The following is a 12,222-nucleotide window of genomic DNA, read 5'->3' as shown; positions in this document are numbered from 1 at the left end:
TGATTAAGGTGGATGGGTGTGAGTGTGGGTGTGGGTGTGTGTGGGTGTGTGTGTGTGTGTGTGTGTGTGTGTGTGTGTGTATCACTAGCAGAACGGACCGGTGCCTTGGTTAGGTTCTGTTAAAATGTAAGTTAACACCGAGCAAGTTGTGGTACGAGTTTTTCCACGTGGTGTAAGTGCGTCAGAGAACAGGGAAAAAAAAGTTACTCGAATAACTGCGTAAGAAAAGAAAAATATCTTTTAATAATAATAATAATAATTTGGTATATTTGTTATGTGATTTTACTGACAAGGTGAAAAACTGGACTGGGGTTATGAATTAAAGCTGCCACTGTGCTGACCTATGCCATCACCCAATAACAACTTATCATGCGCAAGGCCACAACAGGTTAGGGGCCACAATGGACTCAGTGTCATGCAATAAACAGAAACATTATACTATACAAAAATCAAGACTGACATCAAACTACCATCTTCCAGACTAATGGTACAGTAGTCTTAGCCAAGCGCCAACAACACACACAAGGCCGCACTCTTCAAGATAAACAAAGGAGACAGAACCAACATTTTCCACAAGTGAATGTCTCGTTGCGACCACCGGGACGAGTAAGAGAGGAGTGTAGCATCAAGGAAGGGGGCGGAGATGCTGTCACGGTGTACGCTGCCAGCAGGGGAATGCCCCAAGGAACGAGACCTTGAGGGAAGGGTGTCCAGGATCACTGCACACTGGGAGAAAAATGTATCATGCTGAGTGTTACGGAGCATCCTGGAGACTGTCCAAGTATGAGTGTCCGTGTGTGCTGGAAACTCCCTGGAAGCAACATCGTGAGACAGAATAAACGAGCAAGTTAGGTTCACTGCGCCTCAGAACGGAGACTCGGATGAGGACAAAGCGTAGTTTAATAAGTGTTCCGGAACGTGGTTTAAATGTCCTAGGATGTGTTGTGTGTGTGTCGGCCAACATCCCGGAATGTGTTAGGATTTAGGGACATGTTTGTACACCAACCACATGTTTGGTACACATCCCACATATTGTGTCTAAACGCCTCATTATATAACAGGTGAGAATTTTGACGCAGACAAGGACGAGGCGAAGTTTATTGACGTGACTCTGACGGCGACGCCCCAGGGAGTGTAGTGTCCCTGTCAAGGTGATCATGCCCCCGTCCCCTGTCCCCTCGGGTCTTTGGCGTCAGCGTAACCAACCTTAACACTTACTTCTGGTGGGTGGATGGGTGGTGCCTACTGCAGGTACTGTACTAACGAGATCACTACCTCCTGATGGATGGTGGTAAGAGGTGGTACTGGTAGGTGATGGTGGGTACCAATGGGTATCCAAACTGGTAGCCAACGGACCCCAAAATGGCTAGGGAAATATCTGACCCGAAATCCTGAGTACAGTATAACCTAACCTAACCTAACCTAACCTAACCTAACCTACCAATAACACCCAACACAAAACAGCGCCATAATCCGGTAGGTGGTAGCCATAACCTTGCATATATCAACACCAGCATCATAACACGCCCTCTAAAAACTGGTCAACATCTTGACCCTGAGCCACGGACGCCCTTAAGTTCCGTTTCGACCTTAAGAGCCGCGACACCACCCCCAAAGGAGGAGGGGAAATTTCTCGATATTATAACTTGCTTGTAGTGACGTCAGTGCTATTTCCCCCCCGCACATCAGACTCCGTTCGTCTTAGTCTGCCACAGATCCTCTTACCACACAGACATCATCACCCGGAAGTAGTCTAGATAACAGGTTATATTCTTTATCAGCAGAGGATATGGTTGAGGGCTTTATGTAAGGTCGCCCCCTATCACCACCACCACACTGTTCACCTTGATGTGTGACTACTGGAGACAACAAGAGAGCGTGGCAGTCACAACAAGACGGGGAAAAACTATGGGAAACTTTTGGTAATTAACGGAGCAACACCAGGGTTATCGCTAAGAGTGGTGTAATCACCCTGTTAGTGCAACCTTAGTACAGGGAACGAGGGACTGGCTGGTAGTAAGGGGGAGGGGTGTAAAGGGGGAGGGGTGTAAAAGGGGGAGAGGAGTGAAGGGGAACAGAGGAGAGGTCAAATAGTTAAGGAAAGATAATTTTAAGGGATAGGGAGAAGGGATGGGGTGGTGTTGTGGACGAGAGGGTGGTGTTGTGGACGAGGGGGTGTTGTGGACGAGGGGTGGTGTTGTGGACGAGGGGTGATGTTGTGGACGACGAGGGGGACGAGGGGGGGTGTTGTGGACGAGGGGTGGTGTTGTGGACGAGGGGTGGTGGACGGACGAGGGGGTGGTGTTGTGGACGGGTGGTGTTGTGGACGAGGGGGTGGTGTGGACGAGGGGTGGTGTTGTGGACGAGGGGTGGTGTTGTGGACGAGGGGGTGTTGTGGACGAGGGGGTGGTGTTGTGGACGAGGGGTGGTGTTGTGGACGAGGGGTGGTGTTGTGGACGAGGTGGTGTTGTGGGACGAGGGGTGGTGTGAGGGGGTGTTGTGGACGAGGGTGGTGTTGGACGAGGGGTGGTGTTGTGGTTGTGGACGAGGGGTGGTGTTGTGGACGGGGTGGTGTTGTGGACGAGGGGTGGTGTTGTGTGTGGACGAGGGGGTGGTGTGGTGTTGTGGACGAGGGGTGGTGTTGTGGACGAGGGGTGGTGTTGTGGGGTGGGGTGGTGTGTTGTGGACGAGGGGTGGTGTTGTGACGTGTGTGTGAAACGAGGGGTGGTGTTGTGGACGAGGGGGGTGCGAGGGGTGGTGTTGTGGACGAGGGGGTCGTGTTGTGAAAGAGGGGTGGTGTTGAAAGAGGGGTGGTGTTGTGGACTGGTGTTGTGGACGAGGGGTGGGCGAGGGGTGGTGTTGTGGACGAGGGGGTGGTGTGTGGACGAGGGGGGTGTTGTGGACGAGGGGGTGGTGGAAAGAGGGGTGGTGTTGTGGACGAGGGGGTTGGTGTTATGTTTGTGTGTGGACGAGGGGGTGGTGTGGTGTTGTGGACGAGGGGTGGTGTTGTGGACGAGGGGTGGTGTTGTGGGGTGGGGTGGTGTGTTGTGGACGAGGGGTGGTGTTGTGACGTGTGTGTGAAACGAGGGGTGGTGTTGTGGACGAGGGGGGTGCGAGGGGTGGTGTTGTGGACGAGGGGGTCGTGTTGTGAAAGAGGGGTGGTGTTGAAAGAGGGGTGGTGTTGTGGACTGGTGTTGTGGACGAGGGGTGGGCGAGGGGTGGTGTTGTGGACGAGGGGGTGGTGTGTGGACGAGGGGGGTGTTGTGGACGAGGGGGTGGTGGAAAGAGGGGTGGTGTTGTGGACGAGGGGGTTGGTGTTATGTCTGGTGGTGGTGGACAATAGCCGTAGTTGTTAATGGACTGTGGTGCTGGTAGTGTTATGGTTGAGTGATGGTGGTAAGATTACGGTTGGAAGTGGCTGCAAGGTACCAAAGTAATACCAGACCGACTACCTATTCTAGTGGTCAGCTTCTCAATCTAGCAAGACATATTTTACACAAACATCTCCCTGAAAACTTTTAACTTTCTGGTAATTTTAAAAGTGAATTTAGGAATTAAGTCTACCACTATGTGTGACCTCTTACGCATACAGGTACACTGCGCAAATACCACAGACCTGAAACCTATAATGTTGTCACCTATGTGTATAATGTTTTGTTGTACGTGTATAATGTTCTATCTCAATTATAATACTCTCCTACTATACCTGTTCTGTATTTTTTTTTCCAATTTCCATAAGATCACAAATTATAAGTCTTTTTGGTTCGAGTACATTTATTATACTTAAAACAACATTGTACTTTATAATACTCACATTATTATTATGTACAAAACCACAGAAATAAAACTATGAATAAAAAAAATCATCAATAACAACTGGCAACTTGAGGGATCATCATCATCAGTAGACAACCACAAGCTGTAGTGTGGCACCGTCTGTCAGCGCATGCGCGAGAGAGACACACACACACACACACACGCAGGAGGTAGACGGGGTTGGCGGGTTCCTCACTAACTCAGTAGCCTATTGACTCTTATGGCGGTGGTACTGCTGGCTTGTGAGCACTCGACTCCTCTCAGTGACAGTTCTCAGTAGAAACACACTCTCGCCAATCAGAACTAGTGAGAGTGACAGACGTGTGGTGATGATATAAATAATCCTTCAGTCCTATAATATATAATAATAAAGACAACGTTAAGTCATACTACTCATAAGGTAAGCTAAAATATCTCTACCTCCTAATCCTTCATATTTTATCAGGCAATGTGTTGAAGTTCACGTGGAAATCTATGTAATTAATGAGGTTGGTAAAGGTGGAGCGATATGAAGAGAGATACAGGGTGGTGGAAACGGGTTCAGGTCAGTGTGTGTAATACTTAAACACCACGTCAGTTTATACACAAGTGACAAATAATACCTTCACACCATACAGTATACCGTTCATCATAACACTACGGATGAGTCTAGAGCATCACGGACACCATCACAACACATACACCATCAAAAGAGTAGTGTCTAGTACGGATCTAAACACATCAACACACCTCAAGGAGACACCACACACACACAAACACACACATACACACACACACAAACACACACATACACGCTGTCACATATTTCCCTTTAAATTGATTAATCTAACACACGGCACATAGATGTTTGCGCCAAAGTACAATAGTTGGTTGAATGTTGTTGATTTATAGCCGATTCATGAAACTGTAGACAGAATTGGATTGTTTGTTAAATCTTACGACACAATCCAAGAACATACATTTCTTTCCTAGCTCACTATGCGCCATACAGCCCTTCATATGGGTTATCTAATGTGAGTTTCAAATACGACTGAGAGCAACACGTCACTGATCTTAACGCCAATATACTGTATAAGAACTCTGTATAATATAGTACAGGTATACCCCGTCAAAGGTGTTTTTGGTTATGAGAGTAAACGAATATGTGTTTGTTGTGTACCGAGTGTTATCCCTGTAGAGGAAATATTGGTATTACCGCTGTCAATAGTGGCACTCTACCAGTGTGTGTGTATGTGTGTGTCCAACCAAGGCGACGTGCATGGCTCACCGCCTCACCTGGCTCACCATCCCACCTGGCTCACCATCCCATCTGGTTCACTATCCCATCTGGCACACCATCCCATCTGGCACACCATCCCACCTGGCTCACCATCCCACCTGGCTCACCATCCCACCTGGCTCACCATCACCTTACACACACACAAACCAAGTTTATACAACCTGACTGAGCGTTGCAACATCATGTAACCTTGGCTTAGGTGAAGCTACGAACCCATAACCTTTGATGATGTGAGAAGCGATATAGGTGAAGCAAGATGACCAAACACACAGTGAGTCACCACGCCATAGGAAGATCATGTCGTCACTCACAAGGACAACAAAAACCCAAAACAAAAGCAAATATCAGGTGTACGCCGCAACAAGGAACATGGCACAAGATAAGTATTTGTCCTACTGAGGGTCACTAACTGTTTACGAGGAGGACGAGGAGGAAAAAATTATCTCCAGGCATTGTAAAGTGGATTACCTTGCAGCATACGACTGTGCCTCATGACCCACTCAGGTGTTGCAGGTGACTGGTGGTGACTGGTGACTGGTTGAAGTGGTAATTATAAAGAGTTACTTAGAGGCAGAGGACCATTAACAATACGGGGAAGATGGTATAGGAAGGTTAGGTAAACATTACACATAAGTTATCTGTTACTGTACCAATAGTTACCAATTATATTATATTCTTTTCTCGGAATTACAAGATGACACTTAGTAGCAAGAATGGTACTGAGGCTCTTATCCGGAATCTCACGGTCACCAAATACCTGTAGGGGCTGCCGAAGTGGTCACCGTCAGTAACATGTTCTATATAACTCAGAGCTACAAGAATCGGTTATAGCGACACACGTTATAAGTCTGAGATATACATGGCATTAACAATACCTCTAAAAATTCTACAATATTAACAGTAAATCCAAAAATTATTACTTGAAAACTGTTTTTTTTTTTTGGGAGGGGGGGGGTGATACTCTGGTACTAGATCTTATCCAAACAGGTCATCATAGTTCGTAACGACCCAATGAGGACGACCTATTACATGAGCGGAAAGTCGTTCTATATAACTTTGACCATACAGACGCCTACTGCCATTTCTAACCATTAACTCCTCAATAATAAGTACTTGATGATACAAACAATAGACCTTTATGAATCACACTTGTTTTATCCATAACTAAGGGGTAGTGAAGATACAATAAGCCTCATAATACCGAGACTGCCACTAATGGTAGCCTGATCCTCCTTAACATTATACATATGTTGTCATAATTATCAACAGTTTTAGCAGAAGAAAAAAAAAACATTTCTTACTAATATTATTTTTTGTGATATTATCTACACGTGAAGTTCGGTTTAAATTAGTTTTTATTTATTTCAGTTACCAATGATCACACACACACACACGCACAATGCACATGCACACACACACACACACACACACACACACACACACACACACGTGGATTAAGTACCTTATGCCCAAAAAGAATAAAATAGTAAACAAGAATAAAAAAAAAACCACAGGAAAACTCAAATATTTTAAACAACAAAAGAAAGATTAAATATCTAATACACAAAGCAGAGTCTTGAGGAACTAGAATAAAGATTTAATACATTTGTGAACAGACAACATGAGTTACTACAACAAAAAACATGACACCAACGAGACTCTACAACTACAATAAACTACAAACACTTAACCTCAGATTTAGACAGTCGATAGCTTTAACAACTAAACCTACGGATATTAATTAGTAAAAAGCACAAAAGAAACTATCAACAGGGAGATTGAGGAAAAACTGACGCGGCTACTACAGTATATTTTCCCCCTTCAGAGTTGAGGGGTAAATACTGTACACTAGATGATCCGTTCGCAGGGGTCTAAGGTAATGAAAGGTGGTGTGTGTGTGTGTGTGTGTGTGTGTGTGTGTGTGTGTGTGAGAGAAAGACCGACTTGACCCTCTTAAGTACATGCCAAGACTGCTGCTCGCCTGATACCTCGGGGCGTACGACCGACTACTTGGTGCACGCGTTATGTAGGCCACCACACTACCTCCCTCACCACACCTGTCTCTCACCACCCACACAAGTCACTACCCATTACCTTATATGAAACCATTGTGGTGCAGAGAGAGAGAGAGAGAGAGAGAGAGAGAGAGGGAGAGAGGAGAGAGAGAGACACCATCCTATGCCTCCCTGCAAAAAGCACAGATACACTTACACTCATATACACTTAAATGCCTGTTGTCACTCCTCTGTTGCTACTGCTGTCCCCACCAACACACGAATGTTCCCCCTAATTAGACGCACTTGATTTAGGGTACCACATAATTAGAAGCGGAGGGGGGAGAGGAGAGGAAGGGAGAGGATGGGAAGGGAGAGGAGAGGAAGGGAGAGGATGGGAAGGGAGAGGAGAGGAAGGGAGAGGATGGGATGGGAAGTGAGGAGAGAGGAAGACAGGAAAGGAAGATAGAGGGAGGGGAATGCTGTACAGTGGACTCATTACATAGTTGGTAGTAATGGCAATTTTCACCAGTGTGATTAACCAAAGCTGACACATTAATAAAAGCTCCCACATAATTAACAAAAGCTACCACATGACTAATAAGAGGGACCACATGACTAACAAAAGCTACCACATGACGAATAAAAGCTTTGGGTCATGTGAGGAAAAGCAGTCATTGGGTACACGAAAGCCGCGTAAATGAAAATTCTTAAGTTTCTTCTTGACTGGTGGAGGAAGATGTGGACTATACACACACACACTGATGACCGCTACACGCCTCCACATCAAGCTGGAGATAATTGGCCAGCCTGCGGTTATGACCAGATTACAGAGACACACTTAGAATTGTCACTTTGTCGATTATGTGGACACTAATCATTGTGTTTTGAGTCTTATTATTAAAGTCTGTTGAGGTCAGTGAAGTCGGATGGTAACAGGACCTGGGGGGCGACCTTCAGGGTTAAGAGAGCTGGCTTTTTCACCTAACCTAACCCAAACCCAACCTAAGCTAAGCTAACCTAACATAAGCTAACCTAGCATGACCTAACCCAACCTAAGCTAATCCAACAGTCACGTCAGAGTCCAGTGTATGTACTATGGGGTGACGAAGAAGGACGAAGACAAGAGTGGTGGTGAACTTGGCTACATGACGCAGCCAATTTTACCATGGGAAAAAAACAAAAGATAAATTGTCATGTGTAATTGAACACCTACAGTAAGTCCCACCCGTGTAATGGACGAACAGAGGTTAGGTTAGTTAGTTAGTTTTCATCGTAGTATCTGACTGACTGACTGACTTCAACTTTTTGTCTTCATTTTTCTTGACTAGTGAAGACTGCTGAACACGAAGTAGTAAAATCACCCTAATTAAACAAGACAGACATACATCAATTGGAGGTCAGATGTAATTACATATTCTGGTACATAGTAATTATAAAAAAGTCATTATTATAGAATGATCATTATACTGTACATGTAGCTTTACAAGTTTGATTTTTGTGTATTTTTTCTCAATAATTCTTTAAATAGCGTCTTTTACATATAGTCTATCTACATACAAGAAAAAAATGTCTACCAGTGATAAAAAATAGATGGTTTTAAATTAATGTGATCTAATGGATGGGGAATATTCATAATTCTTCTACTTAAGTGTCGTTTAAAAGCAGATTCGCCCACATCAACAACCTACACATTACAAAAATCATAATAAACTTGATGAACCAAAGTACTAAGACACGTTTGTGATACTATTGGTAACACTGTCAACCACAACCTCGGGAGAACCAATCAGGTGAGGGTGGGAAAGTTTGGTCGTTGGTAGCACTGTCTAACATGGCCTGAGGAACACCAATCAAGGAAGATAAAATAAGGTGTGACTACCACCCCTGGCCACCGTGTCCCCAGGGGAACCAAGTGACTCGTCCTTTGATCCTAAAATCAATATAGAACTTCATTAGTCTTAGTCATATTTCGCGGTAATCAGTAAATATGTACTGTATAGTGACCTTGATCTTTGTTCCTTTGATCACATCCTATATATTTAAAAGGTCTTTCCTCTACGGACAGTTATATTACCGTTTAACAAGTGAACAGATCTTGAGTTATCGTGCAGAAACATTTTTTTTTTTAGCGAAGACCATAATTTTTTTACCCTCAAATCAAATACAGATTTTTTTTCTCTAGATATATATACACCTGCCTTCCAGGTGTAATTACACTGCAGAAAGTCTAATCAACAGACGGACGTGCTCACGACACACAGGTTGAGCCTCCTCTTGCTCCCAGTATAACCCTCTGAGGGGCGTGGCTGACAACCATGAGGGACGGTCACTCACATCTTCACTTTGCATGACCGTCCGACATGAGGTACAACAGGTGGGGGGAGAGAGGCAGCCACACGAGTAGTAATAATAGTTTTATACCACCAGAACTTCTCCATCATCATGTCACAGCGGCGTCAGAGTGCAAGGAGAGTTATGTGCAGCCACTCGTTCACTCGTCACGCCCTCACCATAGCAGTAAAACCTGTGCCAGCGGTCTCCTCTACCTCCACACACACGGACACACAACCTACGTCTATTTCTATATCATTATACAGTACATTCATTTTATAACCCACGATGCGGTCAACTCACTCTCTCTCACGTTCACAACACCCCCCCACCCCATCCCCACCCTCCACCCCTCCTCAAACGTGTAGGTATTGACAACACCTCAGAGTCCTGTTGCTTATCTCTCATCTCCAGTCAACGCTCCACCACTCAACTCTCTTTGTCTCTAAGTTCAGGCCAGTCTCTGACCTCTACCTAATCGTCACATCCTTCTATTTATGTTCTGGCCTTCCCGAGTGTAATGTAAACTGTTCGATCAAAGACCAAGGCAGTGGGCGTTAAAATAAGACAATATTTCCCCTGCAACTTTCACTTGGTTCTCATTTCCCGGAGTGAGGAACAATGGTCTCACAGGTTAAGTAAACAACACAGGCTCTGAACACTACTGCCTTTTACGATGTGTGGCTCCTAATGCTACAAGTTAATCCACTGTCATTATACGTTACCTGTTGTTAATTTACTCAAGAACGAAGAAAAGACTTACTTGTACAAACGAACTCGTGACCTGAATGACGCTGTTTGACCCATAGTTTGTGATGACCGTGTGTGTATATCAGCGATCTCTATTAACCCATAAGCTGTAGCATCTCTTCAGCTTCCTATCTCGAGCTAATATAACTATACAAATAATATGACTCCATGACGTATATAAAATGACATAAAAACAAGAAGGTCATGTCCTCGATCGCCACACTATTAGAGGTTTGTTTCCCAGCTGAGTAAATTGAATCACTTGGCTATAAGCTAAGGAAATGTTATAAGAGTCTCTATATAAGGAATAAATCTTTCAGGTGTTTTATAGTATTTTGTAATATAAGGATAAATCATGGCGACATTCTGGTTAAGTTAGTAGTTATGTCAGTAATCTTGAACTTATTCTAATATTTAGTCTATTAGGCTCTTCATACCAACAGTTTTATAATAAGTATTAAAGTCGGGTTGTTCTCTTAGGTCTTACGAGTGATGGTGAGGTTCCTCCTTCCCTCACTTAACCTCCAAACTGACACTAATCACGGTACTCACGTTACACCTGTCACGATCTACAGGTAATCCCGATAATCAACTGTACCTGAAGGAAATAAAAATACAATATTAGATTATAAAGTGACCTCATATCATCATACATTGTAATATCCTGTTATGTGTTCATATGGTTGTGACATTTCATTATTGCATTGAGGGATGTTCTCATATCGCTAGTGTAATATGGGGCGTCTTTCATCAGGAGATTATCAAGGTAATGCAAGTGATGTGATATGTTATTACTCTGGGAATTGAGGTTTTGTATATTTCTTAATTCAACCCTGCTCAATAGGGTTGTACATGCAACAACTCTCATGGTGCGAGTTGGTGCGAGTTAGTGTGCTCAAGTGTCTATATCTGGCAACGAGGGGATATTCCTGACACAATTATCTGAAGATATTATGTCAGGTAAAACATCACATAACCCAGTAGCCAAGGATTGACTGGCTGACTGACTGACTGACTGACTGACTGTAATACATCTCCCATAATAAGAACTTACAATTATCAGAGCTATGATAACAGTACAGTACTTGTCAAATACCTCCATATAAACTGTATTATACCAGTAATTATCCATCTCAGGTGAGGCAGTGGTCTATAGGGTAATAAGAACTCACGTTACTTACATACCTAACCTAACCTAACCAACACCTCCTCCAAGATACATGTGAACTGTTGGTTAAATCTGCCATGAAACGACACATAATCAGCAGTATTGATATAATAATACATACAGGTACATAATAATCAGCTAGCTTGGTTATAGTAGATACATAAATGACACGTAGTACAAAGGACACTCTTACAGTTGGTATCTCATCTTGTTACGTGTCCTATCGCCCCTCTCAACACACACACACACACACACACACACACACACAAAAACACGGAAGTCTCTCGCCGTTCCCTGCTGATGACTACGACTTGATGTTTGCTGATAAGATATTCTGTAAGATGCTGTCCTCTGGGGGTGTCGGGAGGGTGAGGGGGTGAGGGCGAGGGGGGGTGAGGTGAGAGAAGAGACTCTAGGGAGATGAGAAGGACGATACGCTTGTGAGAGAGAGAGAGAGAGAGAGAGAGAGAGAGAGAGAGAGAGAGAGAGAGAGAGAGAGAGAGAGAGAGAGAGAGAGAGAGAGAGTACTGTAGTAAAGGGAGGGGGAAGTCACATCATAAGCACACACACACACACACACACACACACACACACACACACACACACACACACACACACACACACACACACAACAACACACACAGTAAGATAGACCTGTGATATAATGTTAACTTATAGTAAGAGTAAATTAGTTATCCATTATACAAGTCCCGTTTACACTTGGGTGATAATTTTGTCACCCAACTCTGACTTCCACTGTACTGTATTGTTTGTAATGTTATAATGTAACTTATAGACAATTATTATGGAGAAATATGACGTAACTGATGACGTGACTAAAGGTGACAGGTGAGAGGTGACTGTACCGTAGGAAAGGATAT

General features: G+C 44.1%; 2 protein-coding genes across 3 annotated transcripts in view; one reads left to right on the top strand and one right to left on the bottom strand.

Moving 5' to 3' along the window:
- The window catches only part of LOC121877435 (calcium uniporter protein, mitochondrial-like), a 79,111-nt gene that overhangs the window by 16,653 nt on the left and 50,236 nt on the right, over positions 1-12,222 (bottom strand). The gene's annotated exons all lie outside the window — the stretch shown is intronic.
- LOC121877391 (serine/threonine-protein kinase pakF-like) overlaps positions 4,014-12,222 on the top strand; it is a 52,485-nt gene continuing 44,276 nt past the window's right edge. For both annotated transcript variants that reach the window (XM_042383136.1, XM_042383135.1), the window contains exon 1: positions 4,014-4,216. The gene's annotated coding sequence lies outside the window, so the exon portion shown is untranslated. The remainder of the gene's footprint in view (positions 4,217-12,222) is intronic.

Source organism: Homarus americanus, unplaced genomic scaffold (assembly GCF_018991925.1).
Source record: "Homarus americanus isolate GMGI-L3 unplaced genomic scaffold, GMGI_Hamer_2.0 scaffold367, whole genome shotgun sequence".
NCBI classification, from domain to species: domain Eukaryota; kingdom Metazoa; phylum Arthropoda; class Malacostraca; order Decapoda; family Nephropidae; genus Homarus; species Homarus americanus.
Note: the sequence above shows the minus strand (reverse complement) of the source record. Positions and strands in the feature narration are given on the sequence as shown.